This window comes from Pongo abelii, chromosome 12 (genome assembly GCF_028885655.2).
Source record: "Pongo abelii isolate AG06213 chromosome 12, NHGRI_mPonAbe1-v2.0_pri, whole genome shotgun sequence".
NCBI lineage: Eukaryota > Metazoa > Chordata > Mammalia > Primates > Hominidae > Pongo > Pongo abelii.
In genome coordinates this window covers 94,821,348-94,841,293 of record NC_071997.2, presented here as the reverse complement: position 1 = coordinate 94,841,293, position 19,946 = coordinate 94,821,348, and the positions used below count along the sequence as shown (strand labels likewise).

Below are 19,946 nucleotides of genomic sequence, written 5' to 3'. Positions count from 1 at the left end.
AGTGCTCAGCAATGATAAACACATGGGGATAGAGTAGAAAACCTCCCCCTTTTCATGCCTCTCCACTTCAAATTTACTGGCCTCAGAACTAGTAAACTCAAATCCACAGTGAGAATTCTTTTTTCTAGCAGAACTCATGTGAGTAGGGTGAATAATGGAAAGTATGTTTCATAGTAAAAGCTTCACAAATCTGCCCTGTACAGCCAGTGTAAGCCCAACTGCAACATTTGGCCTGCACTCAAAGAAAGAACAAAATCCAACTGCAGCCCGTACTTGGGTACACCTGAATTTATGGCTCATTTCTCTGCTTGCTTCATGCTCCATGGGACTGATCTGAGTAAGTTTCATTTTCACTGAAAGAAACCCAACTCCAGGCCACAAAAATCAATAAGAGCCCTGTACTCAGTTTGGCTGCAAAGCTAGAAAACAAGGTGAGAAATGGTCCCTATGTTAATAAAAGGAAATAGAGTACATATACACACACTCACCCACATACAGGCAATTGAACTCACTTCCAGATGGGCTGCCAGAGGAAGCTGATTGTAACCAAGCTGGCAGAGGGCACAGAAAATGATTAGTTGTCGGAAACATAACAATGAGGCCCTCTCTCCCCTGCCCAAAAATGTGAAGAAAGACCAGCAACATTAATGTGAATGAGATCTGATTGTATCATTAAGGGCAGCAATTTCTATCTTTTGCTGAGGTCTGAGTGACTTGGTAGGTCATTCAAATATATATATATATATATATCTGCTGGGCACAGTGGCTCACGCCTGTAATCCCAGCATCTTGGGAGGCCGAGATGGGTGGATCACGAGGTCAGAAGATCAAGACCATCCTGGCTAACACGGTGAAACCCCGTCTCTACTAAAAAATACAAAAAATTATCTGGGCATGGTGGCGGGCGCCTGTAGTCCCAGCTACTTGGGAGTCCGAGGCAAGAGAATGGTGTGAACCCGGGAGGCTGGAGCTTGCAGTGAGCCGAGATCATGCCACTGCACTCCAGCCTGGGCGACAGAGCGAGACTCCGTCTCAAAAAAAAAAAAGTATATATATATATTAGACTTCAGGGATACAAGTGCCATTTTGTTACGTGGATATGTTGCATGGTGGTGAAGTCTGGACTTTTAGTGTAACCAACATCTGAATAGTGTATATTGTACCCATTAAGTAATTTTTCATCCCTCACCTCCCTCCCACACTCCCACCCTTCCAAACCTCCAGTATCTGTTATTCTACTCTCTATGTCCATGTGTACACATTATTTGGATCCCACTTATAAATGAGAACATGTGTTATTTGTCTTTCTGTGTCTTAATTGTTTCACTTAGGATAATGGCCTCCAGTTCCATCCATGTTGCTGCAAAAGACATGATTTCATTCTTTTTTATGGCTGAGTAGTATTCCATAGTGCATATATATATATATATATATATATATATATATGTCTATATATCTCACGTTTTCAACATCCAATCATCCGTTGATGGATACTTAGGTTGATTCCATATCTTTGTTATTGTGAATAGTGCTGTGATAAACATGCAAGTGCAGGTATTTTTTGGATATAATGATTTCTTTTCATTTGGGTAGATACACAGTACTGGGATTGCTAGATTGAATGGTTCTTTGAGAAATAGCCATACTGTTTTCCATGGAAGTTGTACTAATTTACATTTTCACCAAACAGGGTAGCACAAGGGAGAGGGTAAGAAAGGAGTATTAAAATTTTAACCTGTTATCGGTAAAAGGAGAACCCCTGTCCTAAGGACTCAAATCTGGATTCTTTCTCTGGAGAATATCTCAGAAGTCTTCTAGCAAATCTAGGTAATCTAGGTGGTATGTGTGTAAGTGCACGTGGGGCAGGGTGTGTGGATGTTTACTGTGAATATCCCAGGGAGTTAAGCCTGCAATTGAGGAATATTTCACTCTCAGAAAACAAGCACAAAGAGATCCTCACTTTATATCCAATTTGCCTTGTGGATTTCTCAATGTTAATAGAGTAATCTCTATTCACATGGAAAGAAAAACTTTGTTCTGGGTACAGTATAAATATTCTTATAAAGAGAATTTCCAGGAGTTCAGATTAATCCTTCATATCTGTCCCTGTAGATTTAAGCAAATAAGCCTTCTTCCACATGCCAATATCTCACCGGAGCAGTTCTGAGCAGAGCTGACTTCTGGTTGCCCTCCTCTTTGGAAAACTCTAGGAATCCACAGAGGGGGTCATTTTGACCCTCTGCGGTCCCCGGAAAGCTGCTGAGGGTGGCTTTTCTGTCTGAAGTGTGAAGGCAGGAGAATACCCCTATCAGAGTAAGAGCAGAGCTCTTACCACAATAGGCACAGTGTTAAACTCTGAACAATTATCATCACATTGCATCTTCACAAGTGTTGAAGAAAATTCAATTATTTTTCATATTTTGTAGATGAGAAAACAGACGCAAAAAGGCAGTGGCTTGCCCTAGCCTGTGTAGCTTAGGCATCTTCTGCTGAGCCCCTGTTCTTAAACACATATTTCTCTGCCTTAGGAAGGGTTTCCATGGCCAACCTTGTTCTTTGCAATTCTTGTGCTAGGTAACTGACATCTCTAGAATGACCAATTCCATATAGCAAAAACTTTAGCAAGATGTGTGATGCAGCTTGCTCAGAACTGGAAAGGCCTTTCTTTCTTCATGCTGTTCCTGACATATATATTCCCAAAACACGTGTTCCTGTCAATATACTCCTGATACATATAATGTAGCAGAACTATTTTTCCTGCCTAACTGACCACCTGCTACCCAAAGGTTGTTTATACAGACATCTACTCCTACCTCTGCGACATAGTGGTAACAGCACAGACTTTCAAGGTGGTTCTGAGTGTGAATCCTGGCCATTGATGTATTACCTTGAGTTCAAGATGTAATAGGACCAAGGCCCAGCCAGCACTGAGGCACAGGACATGAGAGTGCAGTTCAGGTCTGTGAGGATGCAGACAAAGCAGTGCATCCTAGGGCAGAGCTGGCTTACCCTGAGGTGGGACTGTGTGAAAACTAAAAGCCACGAGCCAATCATTGTAGGTCAGGCCATGGAGGGTGTTATGTCCACTAAGCTGAACCTATGGAGTGTCATGGTGCCCTGAATACTGCTGTGAAAGCATCCTGCACCACCAGCACCTGGGATCACTGCCAGAGAAGAGGCCTCTGCCCCCATGCTCTTCAGCAGCCATTCCAGCATGGAGCTTTGCCTCCCATTCCTCCTACCTCCCACTGGCATCATCCCTCTATTGCCCATGCCTACTAGGCGGCTTCCTCCAGAACCTCCTCTACTCCCGCCATCCTGTGCTGGGGCTGAGTGAGGGAATTAGAAGTGCTTTAATGAGAAGAGACCTGGATGCAATTCTGGTTCTGAAGAATTCCAACACTGGGGCAAGATGGTGCGCTTGTACCTAAGGATGCTGGAGAAACAGGGAACTGGACTCTGCCTGCTTCTGTGCCTTGGGTTCAGCCTTCCCCAGGGCACCATCTACTCAGCCATCGTACCCCTCTGTTGTGAGGAGTGTCTGAGATCAGCCTGCACTGGACATTTGTAAGCATCTGGATCCCTGGACTTCTCATAGAAAGAGGTTGGTCTTTTGAAGAAGGTTCAATTTGACTTCTGGACTCCTGGCTATTTTCAGAAAGTGTGTTTTCTGGAACTTCATTCTAGGGATTGAAGGAGACAAACTACCTCAGTTTTAAAACCTGCTTAATTAATGTGCTCTAAATCTGGAAATGATTCAAATGTTTGTCAGTTGGTGATTGGATAAACAAACTGTGGGAAATCCATACAATGAAATACTTACCAATATAAAGGAATGAACTATTTTTATTATATGTAATAGCACGAATAAATCTCAAAATAATGCTGAGTGAAGAAGTCAGATGAAAAAGGGGCCATACTGCATGATTCCATTCACATAAAAATTTAGAAAATACAGCCTATAGTGACAGAAACATGTGAGTGGCTGTCTGAGGTTGAGGGTATGGGTCAGGGAGAGGTGAGAGGGAAGGATCAAAAAGCGGCATCAGAAAACCTTTGGGGTGATTGAGATGTTCATTTTTGATTGTGGTGGTGGTTTCATTGGTATATACATATGTAAAATCATCAAATTGTACATGTTGAACATATGTAATCTATTGTACGTCAATAACATGTCAATAAACCTGCAAAAAAGATATAATATATACAAGATACTTAGCAGTGCTCCTGGCATGCAATCTGTGCTTGATAAATAGGAGTTATGTTGCCCTTTTCACACTTGGCTTCACTCTCACCTACTTTAGTGAGAACAGGAGCTAAAGACATGGAGACCCCGATCCTATGATGTGTCTCAAATGGACTCTGCCCAAAAGCTGAGGGAGGCTCTGTGTGCATCAGAACTAGAGCCAGTATGGAAAGAGATTCAGAAATTGGTTTAGGAACACCTTCCAACCAAAGTGACACTTCCCAAAAAAACATGTTATAATATCAGTGTTACACGAGGAAAAAACCTTCTTGAAATATATTTCTGATAATGCCTGTAATTCTGAAAGCACATTTTGGCCTGCTTTCTTACCTTGTCTAGACTGAAGAATTGTTTCAGTTTAGTATCAATCAGCCCCTTGATTCTAAAATGCCATTGCCCAGGTACAGACAGCTCACACCACGGCATGAGGACTCTTCCTCGTGGATTTCTGCAACCCTGGGCTCTAGGTTTGGTTGAGTACTGTGATCAAGCTTCCCCCACAGTCTGAGTTAATCTCTGCTGTGTTCAACAAACATTCATTCCAAGGAATATCCACTCTCCTTCATAAACATTGAAAATTTCAGAATCTCGCCTGGCCATCCTGTCATTGCTCATATGTGAATTAGGTGATTGCTTCTTTGGAGGGTTTAAGAGACTCCAGGAAGACCACCTTAATATGACAAAATTCCCACTGCACCCCAAGTGATTCCTTTTCCAATTAAATATTAACTTTAAAAAACACAAGCATGCCTTGGGTAAAGGAGGTAAATAGTGAGTAAATAGTGTATTTCTAGAGAGGAAAAAAGGGAGAATAATAATATTGGATCAAAGGATAAAAGATCAACAAGGGGGAATTTTTCTGAAAGATAAGTCTCACCAACTTTACCATTTGGGGGCCAGTGCCTCCCACTCCCTCTCAAAGGCCTAGCATTGGTAGCCTTTGCATTTGTGTCAGCAAAACCCAGGGAGGGTGTTTCAGCATGCTCTGAGGATCAGGCACCCAACACTCAAAAAAATCTGTTGTCAATGCCCTGTATAAAAAGGGAAATTTCAGCTGCTATTTTAATTAGGTGAAAGCCAATTTGAGACTTCACTAATTTGACACTTTCTGATTTTCTTGGCCCCTGACTTCAGTTTCTTGGTTACTGGACAAACTACGCTTGGTTGGTTGGTTTGGTTTTTTGTTATTTTGTTACTTTTCTGAGCCTCTATCTATCTGCCCTCTAATCACACAAGAGCTGTAATATTTAATGTAGTTTCATACAAAAGTATCATAAAACTGATCAGAGAAGGTGTAGTTATAAAAACTGAAACCTGAAACAGTGAGGAGGGCTGTGCCTGGGTTCATGGAGTCAGGCCAGAGAGATGGGAGTCCACTGGCTTCTCGGCCTCTGATGGCAATGTTGCTTTTTCTTCTAGGCCAGGCGCCTGACTCAGGGACTTCACCTACAACTGCATGTCACACTTGGAATCAATGCCTATTCAGACTCCAGTAAGTCCTAGATGAGAATGAGGGATTGACCTGTCTCCAGGAGGGGCCATACCACATACACCTCTGTTCGGGGCTTCTGGTGATTCAGGAAGCCAGAGGTCAGGGAAGCGAGTGTATACAGGAGAAGTGGCCCCGAAGCCCGTGTTAGTCAGGTGATTGATGGCTGACTCTGGGCAAAAGGGTGAAGCCAGCAAAATGCAAGTTTTATTCTACAAACATTCATTGAGCAACTATTGTACACCAAGCGCTATAATAATCTGTGGGAAAATATTGGCGAACAGGAAACAAGAACTTACTGTTCAGTGGGAGATAGAGACTTAACTCAAATATCAGACTCTAAGCAATGAGTCTCCCTGCCATGAGGGCCCCCCTTCTCCCTGTGATCAGACTTCTGAGCGCATTTTTGTTCTTTAAGAACAGCATCCTGTTTCTCCCAAATCCTTTTTTCTCTGGCATCCCTATTCCTTCAGTACTTTAAAATACTCAGTTTCTCCTTTTCCTTCCCTGGTCGACTCTTACTTGCCCGTCTCAGACCCCCTGACCCCTCCCTCACCCCTTCCCAACCTCAGTGCCACTGGATTGTCCTCCTTTTCCTGTTTTGCAGCCCAGCCCCAGTGTCAGGGCAGGGGCCTGGAGGAGCCCAAGGCACTGCAGCAGAAGAGAGAAAAGACAACGACAACACTCAGCTCGCCAGTCTGGTCGCTGGGTTCACTGCTGCCATGGCAATGAGACAGACACTGCTCACCTGCTCTGGCCACACGTGGCCCGTGGTTGATATGGCCTTCAGTGGCATCACGCCTTATAGGTATTTCTTAATCAGCGCTTGCGAAGATGGTAAACCTATGCTACGCCAGGGAGATACAGGAGACTGGATTGGAACATTTTGGGGTCATAAAGGTGCTGTTTGGGGTGCAACACTGAATGCCACCAAAGCAGCTACAGCAGCTGCAGATTTCACAGCCAAAGTGTGGGATGCTGTCTCAGGAGATGAATTGATGACCCTGGCTCATAAATACATTGTCAAGACTGTGTATTTCACTCAGGATAGTAATTATTTGTTAACCAAGGGATAGGATAAACAGTTACGCATGGATGACTTGAACAAACCCGAAGCAAGACCTAAGGAAATTAGTGGTCACACTTCTGGTATAAAAAAAGGCTCCTATGGTGCAGTGAGGATAAACAGATTCTTTCTGCTGATGACAAAACTGCTCGACTTTGGGATCATGCTACCATGACAGAAGTGAAATCTCTAAATCTTAATATGTCGGTTAGTAGTACAAAATATATTCCTGAGGGAGAGATTTTGGTTATAACTTATGGACAATCTATTGCTTTTCATAGTGCAGTAAGTTTGGACCCAATTAAATCCTTTGAAGCTCCTACAACCATCAATTCTGCATCTCTTCACCCTGAGAAAGAATTTCTTGTTGCAGGTGGTGAAGATTTTAAACTTTATAAGTATGATTTTAACCATGGAGAAGAATTCGAATCCTGCAAGGGATACTTTGGTCCTATTCACTGTATGAGATTTAGTCATGATGGAGAACTCAATGCCAATGGTTCTGAAGATGGAACATTGAGACTAGGGCAAACTGTGGTAGGAAACACATACGGCCTTTGGAAATGTGTGCTTCCTAAAGAAGAGAGTGGTGAGCTGGAAAAGCCAAAGATTGGCTTTCCAGAGACAACAGAAGAGGAGCTAGAAGAAATTGTTTCAGAGAATTCAGATTGCATCTATTCTTCAACTCCTGATGTTAAGGCCCGAGGGTCAATCATATGCCGCAGTTAGTATCCAACTTATGGACTAAAACGAGCAAGCGGAGAAAAGCATCAGCCTTCCAGAGTTACTCTCTGCTTAAGGCAGAAAGAGCAGTAAATAATGGGGAAAATGAATTAGTGGAACAACTAACTTGGTGTTACCTGTAAGTGAAAACTCAAGAGTATCGGATGAAGAGAGATGGAATTATCCTCTTGTAGTACAGTGGCCTGTTATCTTTTTAATGAATATATACAAGCCAACATCCAATTTATCTTATTACAATTAGGGTTCTTGTAGCTGTTTATGTTATTATGGAGAAGAAAAACATATTGGCTTATTTTTCTGACTTTTTTCCTTAAAGCAGAATGCCTTTGTTTGTTTGTTTGCTTTAGTTGTAAAGAAGAGGGAATACATGATAAAGTAACTGGTTTGATTTCTCTTTCATTGTACACTGCTTCTGAACATTTAATTGTTTTTAGTTGTCTAAATAAAATGCCTCTAAAACAAACAAACAAAAATCTCCTTGGGGAAAAGAAATCTATTGATTGATCACTCACAAATCCCATGTTACTTTTTTTCAAAGACATTTGCTTTTTAAGAAGGTCACCAAGAGAACAGCACCTTATCCCAAAGAATCATACCCCTCTGGTAGCAGAATTTCTGCCACAGGGAGAAAATGGTAAAAATATATACATTTTAAAAATAGTGACAATATTTTAATATCCCTTTCTACGGATGTAATCTCAATTTCGTAACAATCACCTGAAGTAGCTAAAGATATCACATAGATAAGGATATAAAACTCAGAAAATTCTGGTGTTTTACACAATATCACACAGCCAAAAATAACAAAGTGAGACACGTACCAGATTCTCTGACTCCCAAGCAGGGGTCTTTCCACCGTACCACACAAGCTTCCCTTGGCCACCGCTTCATTCACGTCTTCGGGCCATCAGCTGGCTTGAATTAGGGTGGACGTGGACTCCAATGGAATAGCAATTTTTTATGGGACTTTCCTTAATTCAAACAGGTACCTTGGGAATTACTTTTAGTTTTCCTAGGTGATCTGCCAAAAGTATTTCTCCTTCTATTTCCCTCTGAACGTAGCTAACTTAAGCTCCCATATAAAATTTTGAGGTGTCAGAGAGGAAGGGCATAGAGGCTTACGGAAACAGGCCGATGCCCCCAGAGTCCTTGGGCATTGTTTATGGATTGGCCTGTCCTCTCACCTTCCACCAGCAGAAGAATCAGCCTCTGTTGTTAAGAACCTCTCCACCACCCCTCTGGTGGCCTTGGCCCAGCCCTGGCCATAAAGAGGGATTTCATATCATTAGCGACTTCCCCTTCACAGCTCATTAGCATGAAATGTTTTGGCAGCTGAAATGACAAAGGGGACTCCCTCCTCACCAGTGATTTCATGGGGAGAGACAGAAAATATTGCATCCTAAAAGCAGCCATCAGGCAGCTGTATCTGCTGCGGCCATTGGGCAGCTGTATCTGCTGCTTTTGTTTGTGGCTGTGACTCAATAGTAAGTTGAGATGCTGGAAAATGCTTGTTGTACTCATCTGGCAACCAGATGGCAAGTTGGATTTAACTCTACATGGTAGATCTAGTGGATAAACTAGTTGAGTCTGGAAACCTAACTTTTTTCACATTACTTGAAGGCTGTGCTACCAAGACTAAGCTGGACATGTGGGGTAAGCTGAGGCACTCCAGATGGTCCCAAGGGAAGTGTGATGTGTGTGCACATGTATAGACACACATATAAATATATACACACACATACACACACACATATATACTCACACATATATACATGTACACGCACAGTCATCCCTGGCATACGAGGGGTATTGGTTCCAGACACCAGTGTATACCAAAATCCCCACATGCTCAAGTCCCACAGTAGGCCCTACGGAACTGTGTATATGAAAAGTCGGCCCTCCCTATACGCAGGTTTTGCATCCCTCAATCTGCATTTGCTTGAAAAAATCCACCCATAAGTGGACCTGCCCAGCTCAAACCTGTGTGTGTAGTTCAACATTTAACTGTATACTTATATACATATAAAAATATATAAATGCATTTACTTTTTGCCCAATATTTGTTGTCTCCCTCTCAAAGAAAATGGAAGATATAGGTGTGTTAGCCCCCTGAGCAAGTTGCAGTTGAGGTCAGACCATGAAGTTCAAATATCTTTTCTAGAATAACTGAATATGGCTTCACAAGTTAGAGCCAGAAAAAAATAGAAGTTGAGAACGATAGTCCCCAAGGCTATTTGAAATGTGCACTTCTTTAAAGAACAAAAAGAATGAGTGGCACTGTTAACCAAGTCTCGCCATTGATACTGAAGATGACACTCACAGCTCATGCTGTATGTTTGAAAATGCCAGCATTGGCCCACACTAAACTTGCAGATTTTCCTTCTGCCTTGGCCCTCTTGGTTTAACTATCACAAATATGCAGAGTTCAGTCCAGCCTCACCTTTGCTTACTTACCAAGTAGAAATTGAAGGATAGAGGTGAAGGTGGTTTGGTATGGAACTTATTTCTGCCATTTGCCCAGGACAGTGCATCAAATACTCCCTAGGATGGACCATAATGAGCCATGGTTCTGGTATTTCACACCCTTGTGTAATTTTCTCTCCTTGGTTATGTGCTGAAGTTGACTTGCTTCTAACAAATATGAAAAAATGATGAGATGTCACTTCAAGATTAGATCACAAAAAGATTGCGACTTCCGTCTTCGGTGCACATTTGGATGCATATGGGTGCACATTTCCTTGCTCACTCTCTCTTGTTCTGTCTCTTACTCTTACTTTCTCACTCCTGCTTTCTTTGTTCTCTCTTTCTGTGGGAAGTCGGCTACCATGTTGTGATTTAGCTCAGCGAAGAAGGACCTGCCAATAATTGCATAAGTGAAATTGGAAACAGATTCCCTCCCCTTTTTCTCACTCTCTCTGGCCTTCAGATGAGACCAAAGCCCTGGCCAATAATTTGCCTGCAACCTCAATAGAGACCTTGACCCAGGAGCACCCAATTAAACTGTGCCTAGCATTTTGATTCATAGAAATCATGAGATAATAAATGCTTGTTGCCTGATGCCACCAAGTTTGAGAATCCTTTGTTAAGCAACAGTAAATAACTAGTGCAGGCATCAGTGGACGATAAAGTGATTTCCCCAGTAACCATTGAAAGAATGAGCCAAGTAGTTACAGGACTCAGTGGCCAGTATACTCATGTTATAAATAAATCCAGGTTTTGAAGAGGTGTTTTTCTAACCTGAAGTAGTGGAATCACTACATGTAACTCCGTGCATGTGGGGACCTCATCAGAGGCATCTCTACCACTGGTTGGAATGGTTTAAAGATGGTCCTACCCAGGGTACTATTTAAAATACAGAGGACAGGGCTCCACCCTGACTTGCTAAAATAGAATCTCTTGGGGTAGGAGCTGGATCTGCATTTTGAGAAAATCACCCTGGTAGTGTTGCTGTTTAGTTCAATTTGGAAACTACTAGAAAAATATAACCTCTCCAAGTCATCTTCTATATTGAATTTTATGATTCTTTCTGTGTTAAAGGGGGTTACAAATATAGTGCAGGTAACACATTTTGGAAACTGAGTCCTAGCAGTGGGCTTAGCATACTTGGGTGTTGTAAACGTGGGTGTGGTTTCAGCAACTTGCAGAACTAGGGAAATTGAGCAATACCCCAAAACTTACTTGAATTCCTGAATCTAATCAAAGTAGTAATGGATTTTAGCATAATTCCATGAATGGTTTGTTTTCTAATAAAACAAACAACAATGTATTACTCAAACTGAATATTTTCTGAGACATCATGATATGGGGAAGGAGACACTGGGATTAGTGTCAGAAGAACTGTGTTTAGGTGCTGGCTCCTCTGCTTGGCAGATATTTGACCTTGAACAAGTTAACTAAGTTCTACTTCTTCCAGTCTAGTTTGAATGGATTTGCACATGTGTTTTGATATAACCATGATCATACTATTATAAGTTTTTAATCCTGCCTTTTTCACTTAACAGTACATTCTGAATGTTTTCTCATGTCATTAAAAGTTTTCAAAAATATAATTTTAGGGGCTCCATAATATTCCATTATGTAGGTATATCATAAGTGGTTAAATATTTGTTATATCCAAGTTCTTATCATTATAAAAAACATTGCGAGAAACATCTTTGCATGCAAAATTTGTCTACATTTCTTATTACTTCCTTAGAAGGAAATCTCAGAGATAAAATTACTGCATCTAAATGTATGAATAATTTTCCTGAGACACATTGCAAATTGCTCTTCAGAGAGGCTTAACCAACATGTACTTTTATCAGCAGAAAGAGAATTTTCATTTCAATGTCAGCATAACCTTGCCAGCATAAAGCATTATTTTTTAAACGTTGTTAATTTTATGGTTTATATATCCTTGCTAGTTTGATGGTCAAAATATGTCTTCTTGTTTTAATGTGTACTTTTTATCATGCTACTCAGATCAAGTACTTTTCCTACATTTAGTACTGAGACTCCTCATTGGTAAAATGAGAATAACAATCCCTACTCATAGGGATATTGGAAAAATTTATGAAATGGTGATTTTGAATACTTCTTATGAATGCAATTATATGGTATCTTCAAAGATATAACTCTTATGATCTCAATTTAGTTGATAGCTATTTATATAAAGACAAATCACTCTCTCATGGGACTGTGGAGTTGAGGGCAAATCTCCTTCAGCTCCTTCATCCCATGCATTTCCATGTCATGTAATTAGAGTTCAGTAGCATTAAGCTTAAGCTGTAATGAAGGGAACTCAAATAAGTGACAAATGGACCCAGCAGTCTGCATGGCTATCTCCACATTGTTACTCTCAGTAATGGTAGGTGTTGGGAGTGGGATGACTTGGTCAATTTTATGTTACTTTGGGGCTCCAGTTACTTAACAGCAACTTTCCATAGCCACTTCCTTCCTCTTTACCAGCCAGGTCCCTGAGTCATTGCTCAACCGTAGGTCCCAGCAGCAGTTAGCTCTCTTGAAGCAAGAACCAAGATATTGCCCCTTTCTGCATACCCTAGGAACTTGTCTGCCTCATGTAGAAACTGCTTGATTTCAATGGAATGAGAGCACGCACCAAGAGAAAGCTAGAATTCCCAGAATTTCTCTTTCTTTTTTCTTTCTTTCTTTCTCTGTTTCTTTCTTTCTTTCTCTTTCTTCTTTCTTTCTTTCGTTTTCTTTCTTCTTTCTTCTCTTTCTTTTTTTTTTTTTGAAACAGGGTCTTGCTCCGTCACCCGGGCTGGAGTGCAGTGGTGTGATCTTGGCTCACTGCAACCTCTACCTCCCAGGCTCAAGCTATTCTTGTGCCTCAGCCTCCCAAGTAGCTGGAACTAGGGGCACATGCCACCATGCCTGGCTAATTTTTGTATTTTGGGGGAAAGACAGGGTTTCTCCATGTTACCCAGGCTGGTCTCAAACTCCTGGGCTCAAGTGATCTGCCTGCCTCGGCCTCCCAAAATGCTGAGATTACAGCCAAAAGCCTCCATGGCTGGCCCAAAATTTCCATATTAACTGAATGACTTACATATCATTGCTCATTTAACTTGATTCTCTCACTTATTTGAAAAGAAAAATTAAGAAATAAAAACAAAATTATGATAAAGACCTGAAAACACAGGGAGAGTTTTTCAACAAATTCAAGGTAAAGCATTCAAGATGTTAAATAATATGTGGTTTTCAAAGGAAAAATATGGTAGATTTAAATATAATCAATGTTCAGTCTGACTATAACTTTGCTATTAGAGACCTGGAATTAAGCCTTCCTTTTTTCCAGGAACTCTGTCCTCTGTGCCTGGAGGCTGCGATGAAGTGGAAGTTGCAAGGGGAGACTCTGTTCTTTCTTATTTATAATTAAAAAATAAAAAGGGGGATTTGGGAACCACTTGTACTAGTGCCGATAAACCCACAGTAAGGAATTTTGCCCTAGTAGCTTTAAACAGACTATCCTTTTTTCTCCAAATTTATGGAGCAACTTTAAAGGCATTTTGTGTACATAATTATGTAGTCTGTGTTTTAATTCACTGGGAGTTCTGGCTGAGTATGGACTGCAAATTTAGACATTTTGGGTTCAATTTTCTTTGGTATATCTGTCCCAGATATTACTTTATTTTATTTATACAACCTTATGATGTCTCTATAAACTTGCTTTTTTATCATCATCTTTCTGAAATCTCATGCAATAAATAGTGGTTGCAGAGGGGGAAAAGAAAATAGCTTCTTAACCTTTTTCAATAACTGAGATGTCATTTTGTCCAGAAGGGCGGCTTATCCATTACTGCCTCCTTTCTGATGACCAGAATTATACAATGAGGCAACTGCAGCCCCCTAGAAGTGATAGTGTCTACAATGCCCAGGAAGCATTTGCCAGGGAAGCCTGCATCCATCATCCCACCTACAACTTGGATTTATAAAGTTGGATTTATAAACTGTGGCCCTGGGTTTACCACAGTACAATGTTCCCCCAGCTCATGGCTGGTTTGGAATGACCAAGACCACTGAAAACTGAGGGTACCCCAGATGAATCACAATGGAGAAAAAGGCACCAAGGGATTCACCAGTTCGGAAATGGCCATTTCTAATCTTCATGTTCCATATATGGCAACACCAAATCCTTTGGAATGGGATGAACACAGAAAAGGCCTGTGTGTTCCACCTAAGCATTCTCCTTGCTGCAAGCTCTCTGGGCCAGTGGTAGGGCATGCAGCATTGCTCTCTCCAACTTTATTATTTTAAATGCTATTCATATTAAAGAATAATAATAACTAATGTTTATGGGAGCTTGTTAAATGCTAGACACTGAGGCATGTTGAGGATTAAAAGAGATGATGTCCAATGCCTCATTGAGGTAAGTGTTGTCACAGCCTCATTTGTGAGGCTAGTAGACTGGATCTCAGAGGTCAGATAACTTTCCCAGGCACTGGCCTCGGAGCGGGCTCAGCTGGAATTCAGACACAGGCAGGCAGACCCTAGGGTCCCTGCTCCTCCCCACTGTGACTGCTGCAAGTGGTACAGACCCGTGTTCTGGGCACAGGCATTAAATGGTCACGAGACTATGCTCAGTCTGTCTCACTTTTTATCAGAGAGTGAAGGAAAATGTATCCAATCTATAGGGAGGCCAGCACTTCATGTCCAGTCTTTCAGAGCTTTGTCAGACAGTCGATTTTCCCTTTCTAATGCTGTGACTGGGATGAGAAGGCAAAACAAAAAGAATTAAAAATATAGTATTTCTTTCCCTACTTGGCCCAAAGGAAAGGTTCCATGGGAAGTTGAAAAACAGATGGTCCAGGGCAAAAATCAACAAGTTTGACATCCAGGATTAAAAACCAGATGGTGCTAACAATCTTTAGAAGCCTCTAGAGGGGCTTCAAAGAAATTGCCCAAAACTCCATGTATGTTTCCATGAAGGCAAGTAGACTTAGTCATACGTGATCTTATGATCTGTGGCCAGGTTCTCCTCCACCAAAAATTGTTCCCTGGGATGGGATCAAGCTAAGCACTTTGGGAAAGGAATGGGACCTTTTAGGCCACCAAGAACAGAGAATCCTAACATCTTATGCCTTTAATCAATGCAGTTGTTTCACTGAGTTGACTGATCAGATTAGGCACCTGCCTCTAATCTTCTCAGGCAGGCCAAGGCTCATAGAGAGCCCAGCATTTGAGGAAACATAAATGTGGTTTTTAGTATGTATGCTGTTAAAGTCCCAGCACATAAACCTCCAGAAGTCACACTTCTCCGAAACCAGTCAGATGTAGAGGCATCTGAATAATGGCTCTTGTAGGGAACCCTGTTCCTGCTTCCTGTTCTTCAGCTGCTTGGAAAACCTTGCTGGAACACTGGGATCCACTGAGGGAGATTCTTCCAGAAGTGTCCTGTGTCCCAGACTGTGACTTTTCTAACCAGCATGGACACAGCTGAAATCTAAGCTCCACTGCATCTGCTGCTGCCATGATAGAAACACTGGCATAGCATGTGCTAGGTACCAGGCCCTGGTCTAAACCAGTCACCTATGCTAAAGCACTTTATCATCACAGTGACCCTGGGGGGAGGGTGTTCCTTTGAGGGGACTGATTCGTGGAGGTTAAGTAATTTGGCCAAGGTCACTCAGGTGGTAAAGGGTGTATTAGTTTCCTGTGGCTGCCATAACAGAGTACCACAAACAGAGTTGCTTAAAACAATAGAAGTTTCTCTCTCATAGTTTCATAGCCCAGATGTCCAACACTAAGGCATCAGCAGGGCTGCACTCCCTCCAAAAGCCCCAGGGAAGGGTCCTTCCTTGCCTCTTCCAGCTTTTGCTGGCACCAGGAATTCTTTGGCCTGCGGCAGCCTCACTCCAGTCTCTGCCTCCATCTTTACTTAGTCTCTTCTGGGTCGGCATCTTCTTCTGTCTCCTATAAGGAGACACTTGTCATTGGATATAGGACCCACCCTGATAATCCAGGATGTTCTCATCTCTGAGAGCCTCAATGTAAGTACATCTGCAAAGACCCTTTTGCCTAATAAGCTCACATTCACAGGTTCCAGGGATTAGGAGGTACATGTATCTTTTTGGGACCACCATTCAGTTCACTACAGCTGAGCAGCTGGGATCTGATTCAAGCAGTCCAGCTCCAGCACGTGGCCTCCAACCATCACGCCACACTCTCTCATGTGGTTACTTTTCACAGGTGTCAGCAAAATGCCTGCTCAATGATCTGAGATTTTTTTCACAAATCATCACAGAGCTGAAATGCTCATTTTTCTGTGCTGCTACTCTGTCCATGTTCCAGAAAGGCAGCACATTAAGTCTACACCACATCATGCATCCCCTGACAGATGGAGAGAATATCAGCAAATCAGATTGCTTTCTAAAGAAAACAGAATCCAACTTTGCAAATGTTTAAAGCTTGCATATTTTCAAAATTTCAAGCAAAAGTAGAAAACCTCATTACCTCAGATCACAGTTGACAAAACTACTATTGACAAAGAATTATCCTACATGCAATGAAAACCCAATATAAGACAGTGAGTGATTGTCCAAAACATGCGTGTTAGGTCACTACCCAGACATCAGCAGAGTTGAGGGTTCTACCCTAGTTCTCTTTTGATGAGGGAAAACATTATTTTTAAATGAAGCCTGCCACTTCAGGGTAGAAAACATAAAGCTGTGGACAGTCATCATTGTCATTTAAAGGGTGAGCTGTATTTCTTCTGAAGTAAAGTGATGAGTCCAGGCAGCACACTCACTCTATCAGATATGATTTGAAAAGCTGAAAAATAAACCTCTGACAATAAGATTTTAGGACAGAAATGCTGCCAGGGCTCGAAGTACAGTTCAGAAGAATAAAAAGAAAGTAAACAATGCCAAAGGCCAGACGAACAAAAGGAAAATTCCTACTTCATTTGTTCTCATGAAATACCACAGAAAAATAATCTGTTAGGCAGCTCTTCTGGAGTCCAAGTTCTTGCGCCGTGCTCATCTCTTCTTTCTGTTAAAGCTCGGCGCTTTGCAAGCTGTAGTTAAATTGCTTACGTGGATGGATGGGGCCAAGATGGTTTTCAGTCTAAAGCCAGTGAGAGTCTCAAGGCAGATTCTGAAGGCCTTGAACCACCTGAGCCTGGCCAGATGGATTCTTCCTTTCACTGTTGTGACCATTGCTTTGGTGTCAGACCCCTATGGGAGAGCTGAGTCCATGACCAGAATCCTCATACCTTTCACAACTTCAATTAGCCAAGAGCATGGCATGGAGCAGAGGTGCTGGTGAGAGAAAACAACTCATAGGTGAAAAGCCTCTGGATTAGGCATTTCAAACAAGAGGCATTCATTTTGCCCGACACCCAGAGTTGCCCAATAAACAAGCCAGAAACTCAACCAGGCGATGACGGAACAAGGAATGGATGAGTGACAAACTGGGCTGTTGATTCTGTTGTAACTGAGGCTTGACTGTATTAACAAGCATGCAGTGATTAAAAAGACCAGCACCAGAATTTTGCCAGCTACCTTGAAGCCTGCTGACTGACACTGTCCCTGGAGCCCCTGTTATAATGAGGTCCTTCTGATAACTTACTCCCTTGGATAGAGTCCAAGAGAGACACGTGCCCTGTGGAATTCCGCACTGTAACCAGCCATACTTCAGAAAGATTCCAGAATAATGATGGTATTGCTTATTTAGGCTGAAGGTTATCTGCTCCTCCTCCTCCAGATCCCTGCCAGCCAAGGGAAGAGCATCTCATTGGTGTCAGATGACAAGGGTCTTGTTCCCTTTACTGGAATAAGCTTTTTATGTCATAGAGACTCTGGAAGTACTGAAAAGCCATCTCTCTTGGCCTTTACTTAAGGAAAGAAAGTATCATAACCTGCCACGGCAGTGGGGACAGCTGGAGCCGGGAGTTACTATTCGCCCTTGTTACTATTCGTGGAGGCTCTTGGGGAAATGACCAAAAAGCTCTTTATGGCTCTTGCAATTAATCCTGAAATTCCGGTTGTCACTTGTGGGTAGAAACATATGGTTTACAAATGGGTTGATGATTATTATTTCAAGGAAAAACTAAAACATTATAATGAGAGTTATAACATGATGGTGGGATAGTATAAATAGGGAGAGAATTTGTAGTGTTTTCTTGTTCGTTTTGTTACATGAATAGACAGCTAGGGGAAAATGGCATTCTATGGGGAACTGATGGGATTTATTTAAGATTTATTTAAATAAATAAATTTATTGATTTATTTATTTACACATCTCTTTTTTCCCATCTAAGTTATAAACTAATAAGAGATGGACAAAGAATAAGGTAAAGGAAGGTCAAAATATTACCTTGGGCAGGGCGCAGTGGCTCACACCTGTAATCCCAGCACTTTGGGAGGCCAAGGCAGGAGGATCACTTGAGTTCAGGAGTTCAAAATAGCAACATAAGAAGACTCTGTCTCTCCAAAAAAGAAAAAGAAAAGAAAAGAAAAGGTGGTGAGGTGGCACATACCTGTAGTCCCAGCTACATGGGAGGCTAGGGTGGGAGGATCACCTAAGCCCAGGAGGTCAAGGCTGCAGTGAGCTGTGATCACACCACTACACTCCAGCCTGGGCGACAGATTAAGACCCTTCCTCAAAAAAAATAAAAATAAAAATAAAAATTACCTCAGTTCGTGAGAACAGCAAAGATGTGTGGCATGACTAGCTCCATTCCCTGGAATTAGGAAATATCACCACACTTATGGTCAGTCTTACAAAACTTAAGCCTTTAGCCTTCCCACTCGGGGGGGCCACATAGACATGATAAAGTAGAGCAGAATGTGGCTGTTTTCCAGGGGAAGCTGGCTTCTAATGAGAAGGGAGGGAGGGAGGGCCCGGGCTTCCTGTGCAGATTCATTTCCCTTGGTCACCAGCGGGTCACTCACCCCACCTCCGTGGGCATTAGCCATGAGGCAAGAAGTAAGAGGAGTTTAGAAAAAATCCTTGTTTCTGGAAACCAGAGAGGAGGGAGACAGGATTCACTCAATGAGTAGGAATTTCAGTGGTTAAATGTATCTTCTTGTAACAAACATCCATGTACCTATTTGAGGCCAGAATGAATTCTTCGTGGTATTTCTTTAGGTGATTTCTGCAAGGGAGGCCTGTGGTATGCAGGGGATTTTTACCAAGACCGGTGTTCTCATAAGTCCAGAGGCTCATCTGCCCTTAGAGGATTGGAAGATTTGCGTCCGCTTCCACAAGCTGCTAGCCCAATCCTCTCAGGCTCAAATCTGCCAGGGACCCATACCATGAAGGCAGTCCTTCTCCTGAGTTTGCTTTGGAGTCTGACACTTTTCATTATGGAAATCAGTGATTCACACCCTGATTGTACTTAGAATCACCCAGAGGGAGCTTTTAAAAAGTATTGGTGCCCAGGCCCCTCCTCAAACCGGGAAAACTGAGGACTCTGTGGGCGAGCCTGGACATGGATGGCTTCACAAAGCTCTCCAGATGAGTCTAACGTGCACCCTGGCTTGAGAAGCATGGAGTGGCAGTCACAGAAGCCCAGGTTGGCAGCTGTCTCAGGCAGGCAATGTAGAATGGCAGTTAAAACTGTTAGCTCTGGAGACGAATCCTGATCCCACTCCTTACTGAGTGTTTGTTAAGTTACTTAAACATTCTTAGTCTCCCCAGGGTGACCAAGGCCATCCATAAAAGGAAATCCACGCCAGTAAGTGAGTAGAAGCCTTAGTCTTCAGCATTTATGATGGTCAACCGAGAAGATTCCTTTTGTTTGATCCCACCCTTCGTGTCTGTTGCAAATGGCAATGAGCCAGAACTCTGCCATGCAGATGCTTGGGTTATGCCCATGCCAGAGAGTCCAGTGTGGCTCAGGCTCAATCAAAACAGAAAGTACCATCCTAAAGTCAGCGGCTGGATTTCCCCTGTCAAAACAT

General features: G+C 42.2%; 2 long non-coding RNA genes and 1 pseudogene across 3 annotated transcripts in view; 1 reads left to right on the top strand and 2 right to left on the bottom strand.

Moving 5' to 3' along the window:
- LOC103889865 (uncharacterized) overlaps nucleotides 1–9,336 on the bottom strand; it is a 29,101-nt gene extending 19,765 nt beyond the window's left edge. Inside the window, exon 1 of one of the 2 annotated variants that reach the window (XR_654231.3) lies at nucleotides 8,367–9,336. This is a non-coding gene — a long non-coding RNA (uncharacterized LOC103889865). The remainder of the gene's footprint in view (nucleotides 1–8,366) is intronic. The other variant, XR_008522178.2, reaches the window with a different exon arrangement.
- Nucleotides 6,354–8,018, top strand: LOC100437085 (serine-threonine kinase receptor-associated protein-like; annotated as a pseudogene).
- A 2,296-nt stretch (nucleotides 9,337–11,632) lies between the features above and the next one.
- Nucleotides 11,633–19,555, bottom strand: LOC103889864 (uncharacterized). The gene is made up of 3 exons (XR_654228.4): nucleotides 18,676–19,555; nucleotides 18,358–18,463; nucleotides 11,633–17,300 (listed from the first exon to the last, which is right to left on the bottom strand). It is a non-coding gene; the product is annotated as an uncharacterized LOC103889864 (long non-coding RNA).
- Between the last annotated feature and the right edge of the window lie 391 nt (nucleotides 19,556–19,946).